Raw genomic sequence first — 17,893 nt, forward strand, 5'->3', positions numbered from 1 at the left:
ACCGCAATATCTCCCACCCCATACACACTACTGTGCTAACTGTGGTCTTTGAAGAGGACATTCAGAGCTTTCCAATGATACCATGTGTGTAGGGGTGGGGTTTTGGGAACTTTCTATTTCTTTGCAAGGAAAATGGTGTCCATTAAAAATAGGCCGCTTTTGGCTAAAGGGAAAGTAAATGCATAATACTTTAAAGTGGGCAATTATTGTCTTAAAACATCAGCTTTATATGTTATTTCAATCTCTTCAGAGCACAATTAAACCATTTCTAAATGAATGTAACATTATTTAATTCCCATATTTAGGCGTTAAAGAAATGTCCTCTAAAATGGACATTAGTGACATCTTATATTTTGTTAGTATTTTTCTAGTCAGAAAGTCAGAATCAGAATCAGAAGGAGAGACACTTTACAGCACATTATTGATAAATAATCCTAGATGTGATGTTTGAGGAAGATGCTGAAGATTCAGAGACCTCTTAGGATTCATTTCAAGCAGGAAAAGTAGAATCAGAACAAGCAGAACGTTCCCTATTGATGCATTTGTTGCCCCATGTGGAGCATGACTCTGATGTGTGTCTGAACTTTGCAGGACAATATTTCAACCAAAAATTAAATTAAGACTAAATTAATCCTATAGACATGAACACATGTTGGTTCCAGAGATAATAACCCATATTTCACACATCAGAACTATAAAATTAGTCAACTCTGGTGAAAGTTCTCAGTTGAGGGACCACATGTCATTCAAGCTTCAACTGCAAGTCCAGTTGCTTAAAACAAAATTGCTTTGACTTGAGATGACCTGCATGAATGATAATGGTCACAGACACATCCAGTTTCCACCTCAAACCAATAAAACACTCATTGTAAACTCATAAATGCTCAAATTTACTAATTATTAAACTGATTGTTATGCTTTTTCATCCAGATTGATTGATAGCAATTAAGGTACATTTTCAATGTACGGCCTTCCAATGTCCACTGTAATGGACACATTGAATCTTTAAAATAAAAAATAAAAATTCGAAAAAAATGTTGTCAATCTCATTTTTTGCCTTCAAACAATTGGGGGAGTAAAAAAAACAAAGATTTTTGAACTTTTTTCCCCCTGGTAGTCAGGAGGTTAAGATGGCCTTGTGCCGATAAAAATGGCATTTAGCAGAAAATGTTGTGCTTCTAGGCGGGTTTTGAGCATTTTTTGGGCTGGAAATCATCAGCCTCATCTGGCAACCCTGTCTGAACATTCAGATCCTCGAGTGAATTCACAAGGCAGAGAGGCAATACACGGGTCTGGCGAGATACAGGTCAGTCAGACTCAAGGCCTAAGGGCGAAATCCAGCCTGTCTGTAACACCCACCAACAAAATAACTTCCTTCCAACATAACGCCCCAGCCAACATAAAAAAGGGGCAGTTCAGGCGGTGTCAGAGAGAGTAGAGAGAGAGAGGTTCCATTGGCCCATTGTTTCCGGGTTCTATTATTGCAAGGGGGAGGGGGGGGGGGGGCTTTAGGCAGACCTAAGGACTGTTCTATTCAATGCTAGGAGTATTATGACATGCCCCTTTAGGCAGACCGGAACCTGGTCATGTTAGGTGCCCATAGCAACCTATTACATTGGCATATCTTTATATACTTAAAGAATCTCTGGCGTAATAGCCCAGTGATTCTCAAAGTGTGGTCCGGGACAGAGCTCAGGTCCGCGAGCGGATTTCTACTTTTCCAAGACAAGCTAGCTGTATGCTCTATTTGCAACATATTTACAAAGCTAAACATAGCTGAAGTATTATTTTCACCACAGACAGGCTTGTAATGTGAAAAAAGTAAGTGGTCTGTATCCAAATTAGAAGCGTCAAATTAGCACAACTTAGTCAACTGTCAATTCATTTGACAGGTGGTCCTTGAAGATATTTGGGGGGACAAAGTGGTCCTCGGTCTGAAAAAGTTTGAGAAACACTGTAATAGCCCAACCAACGTAATGATTTCCTGCCAATGTATTGTCATGATAGATGAAGATGACTTGTTTGGGGTACTCAATTTCATCACTGTGGATAAACCTCTTAAAGTTGTCTGAAGAACTGAATAAGAAATATAATATGCTTCTTCCGAGAACTAATTTGCGACATATTGGATCCGCAGAAAACTTTTGGAGGATTCTATTACGCAGGAAACATTACATTGACAGGAGGCAACAGTTATTATGTTGGCTGGAAATTATTACATTATTTGGGCATCTGAACTTTTAAAGTTACATTGGCCAGGTTAAAGTTGGCGGGAAGTTGGTGAGCGTTAAACCATCAGTCATTTTACTTGGCATGTCAAAATGTGCATTAGCATGTGCATAGCCACGAATTTGAGTTTGAAACCCCTCCGTTTATGTAATAGAAATTAGTGTGCTCTGCATAAGCCCACCAGTTTGTTCTTTGCCCACCTTTTAAGTATTAATTGCTATACCCCTTTCATACACACTGTTAATACAATGCAGGTCTTGAAAATGAAATTCAGTTGTCTGGGTAGTGGGTACATGTGTATAACAGAGGCCCACTAGCAGAGTGCGGTGTGGAACGTTAGTAAACCTCCTGATCGGTGCTGAGCTGTCGGACTAGTCCTTTAGCTCAGCGGTATCGTGCTGTGTCTCCCATGCCTGAACTGAGTGTTGACTACAAGGTAGCGGGTTCAAGCCCCGAGTGGTGGACCTCAGTTACATGTGCACCTCTCCCAGCAAGCGTACCCTTTCGGTCCTGACGGCTCATGAGAACATGCTACTGACTATGCAAGTATCCTAGCTTAGTATGCAAGTGATGCTCCTCCCGACGCTGCTTTGAAGCCCTGATGCAAATGGGGCAAAACTATGCTGAGCCTGTAGACATAGCCCTACCGCATGGCTACATCATGCCCTTATGTACCTGGTGTAAAGTTTAAAAAGTAGGGAGGTAGTCAGGTGAAACAATACATTAGTAAACTTTCCAACCCACACCTCATATGATAGGCTACTAGCTGGCTAAGTCTTAGCTTAGCTTATGGGGCTGGAGCTATCTCACCTGGTGATAGCACATTCTCTGTTTGCAGACCTCTACATTCAAATCCTGGTCAATACTACTGACAAAGCAACCACAATGCAGGTGTTGCATGCAAATACTGAACAAACTCATTCCCAGCAGTTTTCTACAGGCTGTATAATGGTCTTTATTGACACTACAGTGTATAAACATGAAACAACATTAAGACATCTGTATTTATACAATTTATAATTTAGGATAACAAATAAATAACACAAGAAAAGGGTGGACGGATGGACAATTGTAGAGACATATGCCGTGTGGGTTGCCACACTGATAATTACATAGTAATATAATATAATGGGACAATAATGAAATTTAATATAGCCTAATCAATTATGCATAATCATTTCTGTGTAATAATATAAAACATGTAATAACATAACACGAGCAATAATACATACACTGAAAATAAAATACATTTGTTCTTTCCATTTATTTTGGGGATATGGGATGTAGCCTAAAAACTTTCATGACACGTAGCCTCTTACTGCAGATGGGGTCGCCGGCGGGTCTATTCACTATTTGCCGAAAAATACTCAACTACATCATAACAACATTGCTATGAGAGTACAGAGAGCCTTAAGTAACAGATTAAGACATAGCCATTACAATTTTGGTGACAGTAAGGTTATAACATAGGCTCTGCGCTAAGGGGTTAACTAAATAGTAGCCTACGGTGGTTTAGGTTTCTTATCCTATGATCTGAGGTGAATAACTGTTTTTTTTTTTCATAATTATTCTCAGTTGGCCAATCAAAATTGTTGTGGGTTAAGGGGTACCCTATAAAAAGTGTCACAAGTAAAAGTAAAAAAAATAAAATAAAAACAATTTCCTTCAAACACAGGTAACTTATCTGACTATGTGTATACTTGTCTTACAATCATCTGTCTCTGCACTGGTTGGAAGTTTGTGGTGGGTTCTCGCTATAGGTTTTAGTTTTTCAGTAACAACAGTCAATCTACCTCATTAGGTAAAATAGAGTAAATGGTGTAACAGCTATCTAATATATTGTGCTAGTGTTGTACTTACACCATGAATTTACTTTCACTTTTGACAACACTTGCTAAATAGGCCTAACAGTTCTGCCAAAGTGTCTGTTTGCTGTCAATGCAGTGACGCCTCATCTTAGCCTGGGCGAATAGCCGACTGTTGACTCCGTCAATGTGCGGAGCCAAAATCTTTGGGTGGTGTACAGAGGATGGCGTCGCGAGGCTAGCCTCATCTCCCTTTATTCCAAAACTCCCTCCACCTTGATAATTGAATAGGATGAAATATTCAAATAAAATGAAATCATTTTCATCAATAATTTCATCAATAGGCCCATTGCCCACAATGAATGGAGCATATATTGGAATTTAATCAAACAAGGAACCAGTGTTAAGTTTGCACACTTGTACTTTGTCATGCCAGCTTTTGTCTTTTAAAGCATATCTAGCCTATCTGATCTGAATGACTGAAATGCAAGCTAGTAGACACTCGAGACGACTGCTGCAACTTAGTGCATGCATGGAAACAATGTAGCCTACTGGTAGGCCAGAAGGCAATGCAAGCAAACCGGTTTTGGTCGGAGAAAAAGCCTACCTTACATTATGTGTTGATCTCACACAAACGCATAGCCTACAGAATAAACAGCACACACATACAGCGCTGGAAAACAGAAGCATGTGTATCGTATGCGTACAATATCCGCGGAAGTGCATCAAAACACGTACGTCTAGCTCCAAGCAGTTTGGAGTGCATGCAGTTCGGCTATACATAGGGTGGTCGCCCAGACTGTAGGTTGTCTGCCACCATTGCTGTGATCTTCCAAACAGCAATTTAGGGGCAAGATTTTTTTTGTAGCGTCTGCCTGGACCAATCCATGTTGTTAGTAGGGGGCCGCCGTAGTGGTCACAAATCCCACCGTTTACAAAGCAAGGAAATGGTGGTGCTTACATAGGAGATGGATTATGATTATAACACATATGTTTAACTCTAAAGCGAAAAACACAAAGCTTGCCATTGCATTTTGTCGTTATTTTGATTTCCAAGTGTATACTACTCCGCTGACACCCCTCCGTGAGTTTTAGTTCAACCTGCAGAATTTTAAGCAAAATGGCGACAGGGTAATGGATGGAGGACGAAAACGAGCAGTAATCAAATGTAATGACAAACTTACCAGTTATTACCAATTCCTGCACTGGAAAGGTAGGCATATGTCTGCTACATACGCTGTAACCCTGCCGATTCAGTATTACTGCCGTTCGAGCTAAGACAACATGAGGTGTCCTTTTTGAGCCCAGGTTTGGGCATGAAACGTACCTCTGGGGTTTTTGAGCGTAGATTGGAAGCCAGACACGCATACTCTGTTATTGATATCTTGTTAATGGCATATAACGACTTCGTGCATGCTCAGTTAACCTGAAACATTTCTGTCACCCTTTTACGTCGCTCTGAGATTGCATTGCACTTCAGAAGAAAGTTAGAGCGATTGGGCAAGTCAATGCACTTGCTAGCAAGCTTTTGTCGTCTTCCATCGAGCCAGAGAACTTGGCGTTTTATCCTCCTTTTTACAAGACTGTTGTCAGGATCGATCCAAAGCAGTGTCAATCACGAGATAAGGCAAGCCGTTTCCCCGTGTCAGCAGCACCGCTCTCCCGCTTTCTACTTCTCCGTACTGCTTCTGCAGCTGCTCCTAGTTTGAGATTTGACACTTCAAGCATGCAAAGGGGAGAAAGGCATTGGCATTCTCTTACAATCAAGGTCGCTTTCGCTTTCTGCCATCGCAGCATCCGTTCAGGCATTTTGGCAACGACAAATATATATATAAAAATAGCAGCTGGCACGATTTCAGACAGAAGTTCCCTGCTGCCATCGCATAGCAAAGGTGCTTAAGTTTAACAACATCACCCCAGTCAGTCTGTCTGCCGGTGACATTAAGTCAGATGGCATGCCATGCATGCAGACAGCATCTTGTTGTGGTGGCTGGAAGGCCTGCATCTTAATTGGCCCTGCAGTCTTGTAATTACTATACATTGTGCAGAGTTGTTGCTCCAGTGAGGCCTATATCTCGAAGGAAACATTTTACTGCTTGCAAAGAACACAAATGTTACAATGAAACCATTAAGAGTTGGTTTGCGCTATAGGCTACATTGTTACAGTTTGAGATAATGTTGCAGAAAGTAAATGTTTCTTTTGGATGATTAAAAGTACTCTATCTACCTAGGTCTTTTGGGGCAGTTATGGGTAAGTGGTTAGGGTGTCAGACTTATAGCCCAAAGATTGCCGGTTCGACTCCCGACCCGCCAGGTTGTAATGAACAGGTAGTAATGAACCAGTGCTCTCCCCCATCCTCCTCCATGACTTACGTACCCTGAGCATGGTACTATCCCGCCGCACTGCTCCCTAGGTGCGCCATTGGGGGCTGCCCCCTTGCGCGGGTGAGGCATAAATGCAATTTCGTTGTGTGCAGTGAACACTTGTGTGCTTTGGAGTGCTGTGCCACAATGACAATGGGAGTTCGAGTTTCCCAACCGGGCTTTCACTTCACTTTCACTTCTATGTTAGGATCAGAAGTAGGCCTATATTCCCTGTCACAGGTGAGAAAGTGTAAGTGACTTACTGCTCTTGTGAAGTTTTTGTTTGATGTTTCAATAAGGAGGCCGCACCTAGCATAGTAGTGTTTTTTATTGCACATTATTAGTGTGCAAACTGAAGAAGGCACACGCCGAAACGCATCTGTGCAATAAAAAACACTACTATGCAAGGTGCGGCCTCCTTATTGAAGCATTGAATTTGAAATTTGGGCCAGCACCCTCAGAGACTTAAATAATTAAGAGTGACGCCTGCTCCAAGAAGAAAATTGACATTGAAGTTTTTGTTTGATCCATGTGACTAATGCTGTTGATCCATTTGACTAATAGCCCAATCCCTTTAAAGTAAGGATACTGTGCCATTCAGACATTACTTGGACAGCTTCTTTGAACAGAACCCTTCTTTGCATCTGCACTTGTTCTGTATGTTTCCTGTGCACTTTGCATCTGCTAGTGATGTTGGCTATGATTATGTCCTCTTTTGAAAGTCGCTCCGGTTATAAAGCGTCTGCCAAATGCAATTTAATGTCATGTAATGCTGCCACTGCACTACAGCAAACTCGTACCCTGTTCAGTTGGCATGATTCAAAGTGGGCCCTTGTCACGTGATGTCTGACACCTCAGAACCAGGACCCTATGTTAAGTTAAGTTGCTCCCGGGTCACTAGCCATTTAGCCTGTCTGCTGACTGGAGTTTTGTTGTCAGTTTTTTTTCCTTTAGAATAGTCTTGCATTTAAATGCACATAATTGGTGCCTACTGTGCCAACCTACTGTGGTTTGTCACACCAAAGAACAACTTACCTGTAGCTACAGTATAGTGGCTAGTGAGACTGAAATTGTTACTAGCCACTAGGGAAGTAAACGTGGGGGGGCATAATGGGCCAAGGGAGGGGGGGGTGGGGGGGCATAATTGGGTCCTCTTACATAGTATTTATTGGATCAGGGGCTAATTCGAATTACTTTGTCCCGGGCCCAGCAAAAGCTGTTAGCGGCCCTAGCCACAGCCAAGTTTTACCAGCATTTGGCTGGTTGGCAGGTGCCAATGTAAAGCCCTGCTCAGAACACTGAACACCTCAATGCAGTTAGCTATACCAGGGGTTCCCAACCTTTTTCAACTTGGGGCCTACTCGAAATTGTCAAAAATGTTCGGGGCCCAGTACGTTGCATCAGGTGGGGTTTAGAGCAGTGGTTCTTAACCTTTTTTTTCTTAACGCACCCCCTTACTTGTGCCCAAGACAAGCTACGCCCCGCCATCCCAAAGGTCTTCACGTGTATACACACACTAAAAACTTTTGAATTTTGTTCAGATCCCTAGCAAAATCCCCCTTGAAATCTCTGGCTCACCCCCAGGGGGTTCCCGCACCACAGGTTAAGAACCACTGGTTTAGAGTAGTGGTCTGCTTTGTAGGGCTGTCCTAAACGATTATTTTTCTCCCGATTAATCTATCAACTATTTTTTTCGAATAGTCGATTAGTCAAACTATTAATTTTTCAAGTACTCTAGCACTTTAATCTTCAAGGAAATTGGGGAAAAAAGAAAGAAACCGTTAAAATGAAGTCCCTGAGCTCACAATGAGCTTTAAATCATGATAGTAGCTTATTTACTCCGAGATATATACAACGCCCAATGCATACGTGCTGGGCAATTTTAGGTTTCAGTAAAGTAATAAAGCATTAGTAAAGTAAGTAAAAAGCATTGAATTAAATGAAACGATTAGTCGACTATGAAAATTCTTGTCGACTAATTTTTATAGTCAATTAAGCTTAGTCACGATTAGTCGATTTTTCGCCCCAGCCCTTCTGCTGTGCATTGGCAATGCCCTTATGATTCGATTCAATTATGATTCATAACGATTCGATTCGAACAAATCGATTCAGTCGGATTCTGCAATGCATTGCGATGCTTTACATTTCTACTGGAAGTAAGTTAAGGCTAATTTTTCATCAGTCATGACTCATGAGGCCATACAAGCTGTCTGACTGAGGCAGCAGATACTGAACAACATTGTATCAACTGTTGTGTGTGTGTACGTGCGTGTGTCAGTCTGGCAGTATCCAATGCTTTGAAGTCCTTCAATTTAATTTCAGGTTCACTTGCTCCAGAAATGCCCACGGTAGTAATTGAAATGTGAAAAAATATTCTGCATCGATTATGGCATTTGCCAAATCAATTATTGAATTGTCCTGCTCTGCATCGCGATGCATTGCTGAATTGATTATTGTTGACACCTGCCCCACCTATACAGTACTGTATACGTAACATTTAGACACAATTTCTGTCTGTCTCAAACCAGTAGTTGTGTGTCCTCCTGCTTTGTTTCAAAATAGAACTTGTCTGGCATCACGGTGAAGAGGCCTAATTAAAGTGCTGCTGAGATGGAGTCCTGTGGTTAAATGGAGCGCTGGTTAAGCTTACTTGTCGGCTCAGAACAAATGCTGCTTTGAATATCATACGTATGGTGTGAATAGTAATGGTTTTATGATTTTGTGCTGTGGCTTACATATGTGAAAGCCCACCTAGGAAACTCCTAACACCCATTGTCGTTGTGACACAGCACTCCACAGCACACAAGTGCACACTGCACACAATGAAATTGCATTTATGCCTCACCTATGCAAGTGGGCAGCCAAAGGCTGGTAAGCTTATGAGTAGTGAGGATCTTTAAATCGGTAGCCTATGGGCCTAGCAATATCCTAGGCTGACACCATGCCTATGTCCCGCAAAATGTAGTTCTTTTATTCCCTGTGTCTTGCTTGTCTATACAGCTGCATTTGTTTTTCTCTTTGATGATTTGTATCATATTTGTTTTTATGCAAACCATGGAAAGATACTATCAATCAAAGCATTGGGCCTTCTAAAGCTGCTCGATGACAATGTCCTCAGAAAGTTGGGGCTGCTTCAGCCAGCTTATTTAGACTTTCTGTTGCCCCAACACATCTGCAAGGGGGAAAAATATAGAAATCTACAATAAAAGTTGAGGCTGGTTGTTAATGAGTTGCATGTATGGTTCACATCTCAGTGTCATACTATTCTTGGTGTTAGTTACAGAAATCCACTTCTAAGTTACTTGACTAGATTAAATGCATAATTACAGTTGTATCATTACCTGTCATAATAACAGCTGTAGCGTTGAATGTCTAATGTCTTTAATTCACCTTAAAGGCCAACTTCCGATAAAACACAGTTTTACTCACTCCTTTTGAAGATCGGACGGTCACCCCAAGTTAAACTCACTTGCAAGGCTCTCATAGCGGTGCGTCACCTTGCCTGGCTGTGTTTCCCGGTGTTTCCCAATTTACATAAATAATGCAGAGAAACGAGCGAATCACGAAAGCCTTTCTGTGTTTCGTCACGTCGAAAGAAGGCGTTGCCTACAAAGGTTTATGTCGACCCATTTTTCTAAAAACATGTCGAGTATTTTTTTTCTGCTTGTTTTCAATACAAGCAACGTCTGGTGGCCCGAAATCTAGCTTAGCTTAGCTATCAGCTGGTTGCTACTCTCAGGTACACACACAGCACAAAGCCTCATCCTTACAGCAAGCCCACTCTGGTTGCTCTGTGCCTGCAGCTTGCCTAGGGGTCGCTGTCGAAAGAGCACAGCCCTGAATGGAGCATGCACGCCTCCGTTGGCGCCCCTATAGTGCAGTACCACCCGGAGAAGTGGCGACTCTGTTTCCCATTACATTCTATCCAAGAACAGGAGGACTGAGCCAATCAGAGACGCATTTCCACGAGAGCAGGAATAGTGAGCCAATCAGAGACGCATTTCCACGAGAAACACGGAACACCCTCTCGTTTCTCCACAAGCCACATTGCTGGCTTGCAAAAACGGCTTGAAACAAAGCAACCAGAACGTTTTTTTAAAACAGGACCAACGCGTAACACATTCAATAACAATGGGGAACACAGCAATATTAACCAAATAACGTTGAGAGGCCATCTTTAATGTCTTATGTGTATGTGTTTTGTATAGTGAGATGTGTATTGTGTAGTGTTTTACAACATACATCATGTACCATAGAAACCAATAAGGCATCAACCATGGCTGCCAAACACCTATGTCTGTTAGGCATTGAGTGCATCCCAATATGTGACCTTGCCTCCTCCACTTGTGCTTGTCTCCTCGTCCCGCCTCCTGGCCCCTCCTCCGTGGAGAAAACGATAAAGTTTCCCAGCTGTCAGCCTCGCCACAACAACTTTTGAGGGACTGTTTTTCATTCACCATCCCAATTGCAAATGAGAAAAAGACATTACAATTGAGCTTTTGCAAGATATTGAAATATAATGCTGTTGTCAGTGATGTCATCATGACGAGAAGCAAGTGGAGGAGGCAAGGACGCATATTAAAACGCACTCATTGTCAGAGAGGTAGAATGGAGGACCTAAGCTTCACTCTGATTGGTTCCCCTTGTAGCCAAAGTTCCGCCTAGTTGCCACTAGTTGGCAAACACAGGCAAGTGGAAAAGTAATGGAATGGAAAATGGAGTCCATAGGGCTAAATGCTAAAATATATTCTACTGTAATTTCCAGTCACAAACCTCATAAATAAACATTCCTGTTGAGAACTATGGCTGCTATTATATAAGAAGCTGTATTGACAGTTTTTAGGATGTTTAGTTATTCCAGCAGCTCATAAAATTTCGACCTGTACTGGTTAGCATTCTGCTAATGTGTATGGGTTTCGCCTCATAAATTCAGCTTGCTGACCCAGTATATAAGTTAATAATATAGTGGCGCAAAAAAAAATAAAAATCCAAAAATACTGAAATGAGTTCTTTTTACTTTAGGACAAGCGTCAAACTGAATATTAATGTTTCAGGGCAAAAAATGTACAGTGAGAAAGTATACAGTGAGAACAAAATATGATTGTAGGCAGCTCCATTGAAACTAGAGGTGCACCGAAAATTGGTGCACCGCAAAAAAAGACACTTTCGGTTTTCGGCCGAAAGCCAATTGAGTGGCCGAATCGGATGCCGAAAAGAAAATGAATTGGTAAAGGGCATTAATTAAACTAATTTCCTTTCTACTCTAACATTGAAAGACTTCTAATATACATTTATTTTCTTTCAAAAACATGTCTAAACACTTATTGTAAGCCATAGATGTAAGCAATATTTAAAAATAGTGAAAAACCTAACTTTTGATAACTTTTGCCAGAATTGTAATATTCGGTTTCGGTATTCGGCCAAGTGATTACTTATCATTCGGTTTCGGTTTCGGCCACAAATTTTCATTTCGGTGCACCTCTAATTGAAACCCATTCATTTCTCACTTGTCTGTGGTGGGTAATGCAACTAGTGTGTACTGCAGCTACTGTAGTTGGCGCCTGTGAACCTTCTCCATATCGAGATTCTCTGGCATTTGGTGCGTTTGCAATCAAGCAAATAGTTTCGTGATCACAACGAGATCTGCTTCGTCTTGGAAACGTAGGGTTGAATGCTTGGCAAACAAGATGGACAGAAATATCTAACGTGATTTCCCAAGACATAAAAAACGCTGCTTCCTACTTGAAGCAGCAAGTGAACTGCCTCACAAGCATGTGAACTACACCCTTAATTCATGTCAGATAGATGAAAGCCAATCAGGCTAGATTACCTACGGCATGGAGGAGGTCCCATGCAAGGGCTGAGTTTCTCAAAAGAGAAGTTGTTAGCCTGTTAGCAACTTCGGTAGTTGTCAATGGGAAAATGCATTGAAAACAACAAAGTAGCTAATGTAGTAAGCAACTTTGGTTTTGAGAAATTCACCCCAGAGCAGTTGCTCTGAGCTGGCTGCGCCGGTGCTTAGCAGAAAATGGGCTTGTTCGTGACGAAGCAGCGCTGCTTTTGCTAAGCAGTGGGCATGCACACTTTGCCAGTTTGATGCATTCTTGTTTTCTAACCACAATGCATCAAACTCTCAAAGTGCGCATGCTCGCTGCTTAGCAAAAGCAGCACTGCTCGTCACGAACGAGCCTAAGGTGTTTGACTGCGATGACTTAACCCCATGTGACATGACAGTGGTGCAGAGGCCACTCCCATATGCCACATCCAGGACAGAAATGCTTACCGGGATACTTCACGTGGCACTCAGTTTGCATGCTCACTGCCTAGCAAAAGCAGCACGACTTCATCATGAACGAGCTCATTGTCTATGGCTGGCACAGGGGGTGTTCACTCCCAGAACTAGCTACTAGCCACAACTGGCTAACCCTAACCCAAAACCAAGTGAAAAATGAATGGGTGTCAATGGAGTTTTCTACTATTATAATTTTTGTGATTTTTTATAATTTTTTGCCCTGAAATATTAATATTCAGTTCGAAGCTAGAAATAATAAGACCTCATTTGAGTATCGTTTCGGTTATTTTGTGCCACTAGATTAATATACACTGGGTCACAAAGCTCAATTTATAAGGCCAAACCCAAACATTAGCGGGATGCTAGTGAGTAAGTTACATATCGAAATCTTCTGCCCTGCTGGAAAAAATAAACACCTGAAACATTTGACATACAGCCTATTATTAAACACCAGCCATAATGCTTACCAGGAATATTTTGTTGATGAATTTTGTGACTGGAAATTGCAGTAGCAATGTATTTAGCATTTAGCCTTATGGGCTCCCTTTTCCTCCCTTTTCCATTCCATATATTTTCCCACATGAAAGACTTGCCAACGCTTGGCAACTAGTGGACACTCAAGAGGAACTGCAGTGTGCATGCAAAGCTAACTGACTACAATGGGAACCAATCAGACAGAATCTTCTCCTATATTCTAATTTCTCTGGCTGGCATACTGCATTGCCCCCATGACAGGAAGTGATGTAATTGTGAGGCTACCCTTAACAGGAAAGCATGGTGTTCTGCAGTATGTCAACACATGATAGCTCTTATATAATAACACATAGGCCTAATAAACCTGTATTTGAATAGCTCTATCAATCAGGAACATACTGTAGAAAAAAGCCTAGCCCACTGACCATTTTTGTAAGATTGCATACTAATGGATGGCTCATGCAGGGACATGAAGGGACTGTGTTATCTTATCTCAGAACAGGCTTGTCTAGGGCAGCCTGCGACACCGCTGTGTAACCCCTAATACATGCGTTTGGTGTGGTTCTCTACCCCACATTGTGTCTCCTGTACCATGGTAATGACATCAAACACTATTTGGTAAACACACAGGACTTTGTAACTTAGTTCCTTATTTTGTTTTCTGTGTTGCTCTTAGACCATAATCAGACGGATTATACCTGAAATCTGCCCGATGAAGGTCTAACACCAAAAAGTTGCAAACAAGTAAGGCAAGAATTCATAGTTTGTTATAGCTATAGCTTGCACATAGCCTTTAGTGGACATTACAATATAGTCATTGCCATTTCGATAACAGCCAACATGGCTAGTAGTAGATGTTAATCTTACTAGCCAAATACACACTCACTAATGGGTCAAACTGGCTTGTAAGTTGTTATTTTCTACCAGCTAAACTGAAATTTCTCCAGCATTTGGCCAGTTGGCTGGTGTTAATTTAGAGCCCTGGTAACAGCCGATTTCATAGGTGCAGCCTAAAGTGTATCAACCAGGCTTGTACGAAATTCCGAATGGAAAGAATTTCAATTCAAAATAATGCCATAATACGAACACTAGGTGGTGCCATTACCTTGAATTTCTTTGAATTTAATCTACACCACCCATTGAAAGTACATAGAACACCACCACCTAGTGTTCGTATTATGGCATTACTTTAAATTGAAATTCTTTCCATTTGGAATTTCGTACAAGCCTGGTATCAACAGAGAGAGAGAAAAAAAACACAGGATATTTATGTTAATTATGTCATACACTTACATTAACATCATTCACTTTTAGTAAGCCTGTGCTGATCTCAATCAGAGACGATCTAACAACAGTATCTCTGTCTCAATGTGACTTAGCATTAGAAGCTAGCTTGATTTGCAGGCCTTTACTGGGAGTTTACAGCTCATTTAGCAAGGCCTTTGCCTTTAGTGTGCTGTTTTGCTTGTGTTGTTGTGGCCTTGAAGTTTGTTTGTGGTGCTCTGGTTGACAGAAAGGCAGATTGGCTGACTCAGACTTGGCTGGTAGACAGTTGACCGACGGAGAATATTTGATGAACAGAGACGATCACTGTAACCTGAAAACCATTTGTTGAATGCGTAGTTGCTATTCAGTTAGCATGTTACTAGGTTGTCTATGGGAAATTGGATTGTAACCATGTAAGCGCTGTTGACAAATTTGCACCCCTGGGGCCTCATGTACGAAGCTCACTTACGGACAAAAAATCTACTTAAGTTGTTTTCCACGGTCACGGTCAGATGTACTAAAACAGACTAGGCGTGGAAAACTGCGGATCTCCACGCGAATTTCAGGGCTGCTGTGGAAGTTTCCGTAAGCATGGAAGTTGCCGTAAGTGGTGCATTGCGTCTTTTTGGCGGCACACAGAGGCATGCAGCGCAAGTACATGTGTTGTACGCGGTCGGAAATATTGCAGAGATGCAGCCAGTTAAACGTGGATTTTAATTTTGAGGTACGAACCTATTGTTGAGGCAGCTGGTTAAAATGAAGTGGACTCATGAAACTATCGTGGAATTAGGCTACAACGAAATTAGATGCCCATCAGCATATTATTTCAAGTAGGCTACCTATTTGGCAGCTATTAAAAATTGAATATTTTCTGGATCTGCGATGTGTCTTCTCACATTTGTTGGGATTAGAGGTGCTCCGATTGCTCGGCTGCCGATCATGACCGGCCGATAATGGCCAAAAATAGCCTGATCGGTGATCGGAAAAACATGCCGATCAAAAAACCGATCGAGAGATATTAAATTCCTCACGCAACCATTTGCCTTTACACCTGGCGCTGCATGTAGGCGCTAGCTCTGCACAGCTGCAACTGCACCAAAAGAAGGCATCTTTGCTTGTCTATAACTTTTCGCCATTCCCCCTTCATTTCCACCATTCATAACCATATCTGCATCAACAATGATCTGATTTTCCGATCCATGCGCCGTTTACCTGACAATGTAATTTGCGATTGAGTACTCGCCAGTGAGCCATTTTACGTTATAACCTGTGTAGTTGCCTCGGTCAGCATGCGACAACTTCACGTTGTCAGCACAAACATGTCAATTATTGTTTTCAAAGTTGTAATTGGCAGTCAGTCGATTAGTTTGATAGTCGCTGAAACACCAAACGGCAACAGATGTGGTTAAAACTTGAGAGAGAGATTCAGAACGGTAGTGGAGCACTGCAACTGGACGGTGACAGAGAGGGGAGGGGCTGTCCTTACGAGGCTGCTCATTTAAAGCGACAGGTTGTTTTTTTCTCGTATGTGGAAGACTATTTGATGTAATGTTTCAGTTTCAATTCAATCTTAAATAGTTTAGTTATTCTATGCAATAACTTATACATTGATTAATACTGTAGACTGTATTACCAACACTAGTCTGAAAGATAATAATAATAATAATAATAATAATAATAATAATAATAAAAAATAAATAAATAATATAGCCTAATAATAGACATGTGCAAATTAAGATTGATTGGTTTATGGGCAGAAATGGTATTCAATAAGGATAATTAATAGGCTATTAAAAAAATAGGAAATCATTTTTGTGATCGGCAATGATCGGTAATCGGCAGATAAAGATTTTTGGTGATCGGTATCGGTGATCGGGCCAAAAAATGGTGATCGGAGCACCTCTAGTTGGGAACGTCCTCACCGCAGTGCTTGTCTTTCTCTTTTAATAAGGCTACTGTAAAATTAGTCCATCAATTAACAGGTGATTAATAGGCTAACTGAGTAGGCCTATTGGCTGCAAGTTATTCATACATGTGGCGTAGCCTATGTGTACATGTGTCATCTTTCATATTTATAGGCCTACCCGACATAGCCTAAATGTTTATTTCTCGGAAACCTTGGCGACTGCCTCATCGCAATGTGTTTTCATGTAATGCCTTGTAAATATCAATTGTTGGGAAACCTGCATTGTAGTACTGCAGTAGGCTATAATATGACAGTTTTTCTGCAGTCCTCACATTAAGTAGGCTATTACCAATGCCTGATTTTATACACACGCCAAAGTAATTTTGTTTGGCTATTGCGCGCAGCCTTTTTCCTTCTAAATTGGCTACCTCCGAAACTGCGCCTTCACCTTGCATCATGAAATGTATTTCCCGCGTTCCCCTTCCCGCGTTCCCTTTCCAATTCTTTCAACCAATGAACGCACATGAACGGGTCTGTTCATACCAATTAGAATATTCATACAGAATATTTAAGGGAGACAAGGCGGACACTTGGGCCCGCGTGTGCTCGTGCATGTGCGCAAGATTTCACGGCAAAACCTGGTTACGCACTTATTGATACATCCGGATTTTTTGTCCGTATGTAACTTTCAGGATTTTCGTGCCCGCACTTTCTTGGTAGGAAATCCACGCACTTCTTTGTACATGAGGCCCCTGGCCTAGGCTGGGGTTACTAGGTTGTCTATGGGAAATTGCATTGCATTTGAGTAAGTTGCTGACTTACCGCGCGAATAGACCAGACGCGATGCGATTCAAGCGACAGAGTGCAGCAGCAAGCGATACGAGCGATTAAGGAGACTAGAGTATGTCTGTACAGGCAGAAGGCAAAGCATTCAAGCATTCCCATTGGCTGTGGTCACTGACCTCTATACAGTCATTGGCTGTCGCGGCTTGTCGCCGAACCGCGTCATAGAAAGTTGAAAGGATTTCAACGTCAAACTGTCGCGCTCGTCGCACAAATTGCTCTAGTCTCCAGAAACGCTTTTGTCGTGCGACTCAATTCAAAGTCAATTACTTCCGTCGCTCGCCTCGCTCTTGTCGCGGTAGGTGTATTTCTGCGGTTAGGTAGCAACAACGCTGTTTAAAAATGTGCACCCCTGGGGTGCCTTTTTCGAAGCGTAGTTGTTAGCAGTTAGCAACTTGGGTAGTTGACAATGGGATATTGCATTGCAACCAACAAAGTAGCTAACATAGTTAGCAACAACACTGTTGAGAAATGCACTCCTGGCTTGGGCTGGGGTTAGCTGATCCTGAGTTGTGATCCTCATAGAAAAGACATTGATTGCCCCCACCACTGTTGTTGGTGCAGTAACTTACATAACACCATAGACTGTTGGGAAAAACAATGGCCATATCCAAAATGCTCACCTTTCTATGTACTCTCAATGGCTCTACTGTACAGAGCATAACAATAAGACTCAAGAACTTTGGTTTACGACATTGCCAACGTCTGTGGCCA

General features: G+C 41.7%; 1 protein-coding gene across 1 annotated transcript in view; it reads left to right on the top strand.

Annotated features, from left to right (window-relative positions):
- The first annotated feature begins 5,085 nt into the window (after positions 1–5,085).
- znf644b (zinc finger protein 644b) overlaps positions 5,086–17,893 on the top strand; it is an 83,505-nt gene continuing 70,697 nt past the window's right edge. The window contains exon 1 of the mRNA XM_063200370.1: positions 5,086–5,247. The gene's annotated coding sequence lies outside the window, so the exon portion shown is untranslated. The remainder of the gene's footprint in view (positions 5,248–17,893) is intronic.

Source organism: Engraulis encrasicolus, chromosome 6 (genome assembly GCF_034702125.1).
Source record: "Engraulis encrasicolus isolate BLACKSEA-1 chromosome 6, IST_EnEncr_1.0, whole genome shotgun sequence".
Lineage (NCBI taxonomy): Eukaryota > Metazoa > Chordata > Actinopteri > Clupeiformes > Engraulidae > Engraulis > Engraulis encrasicolus.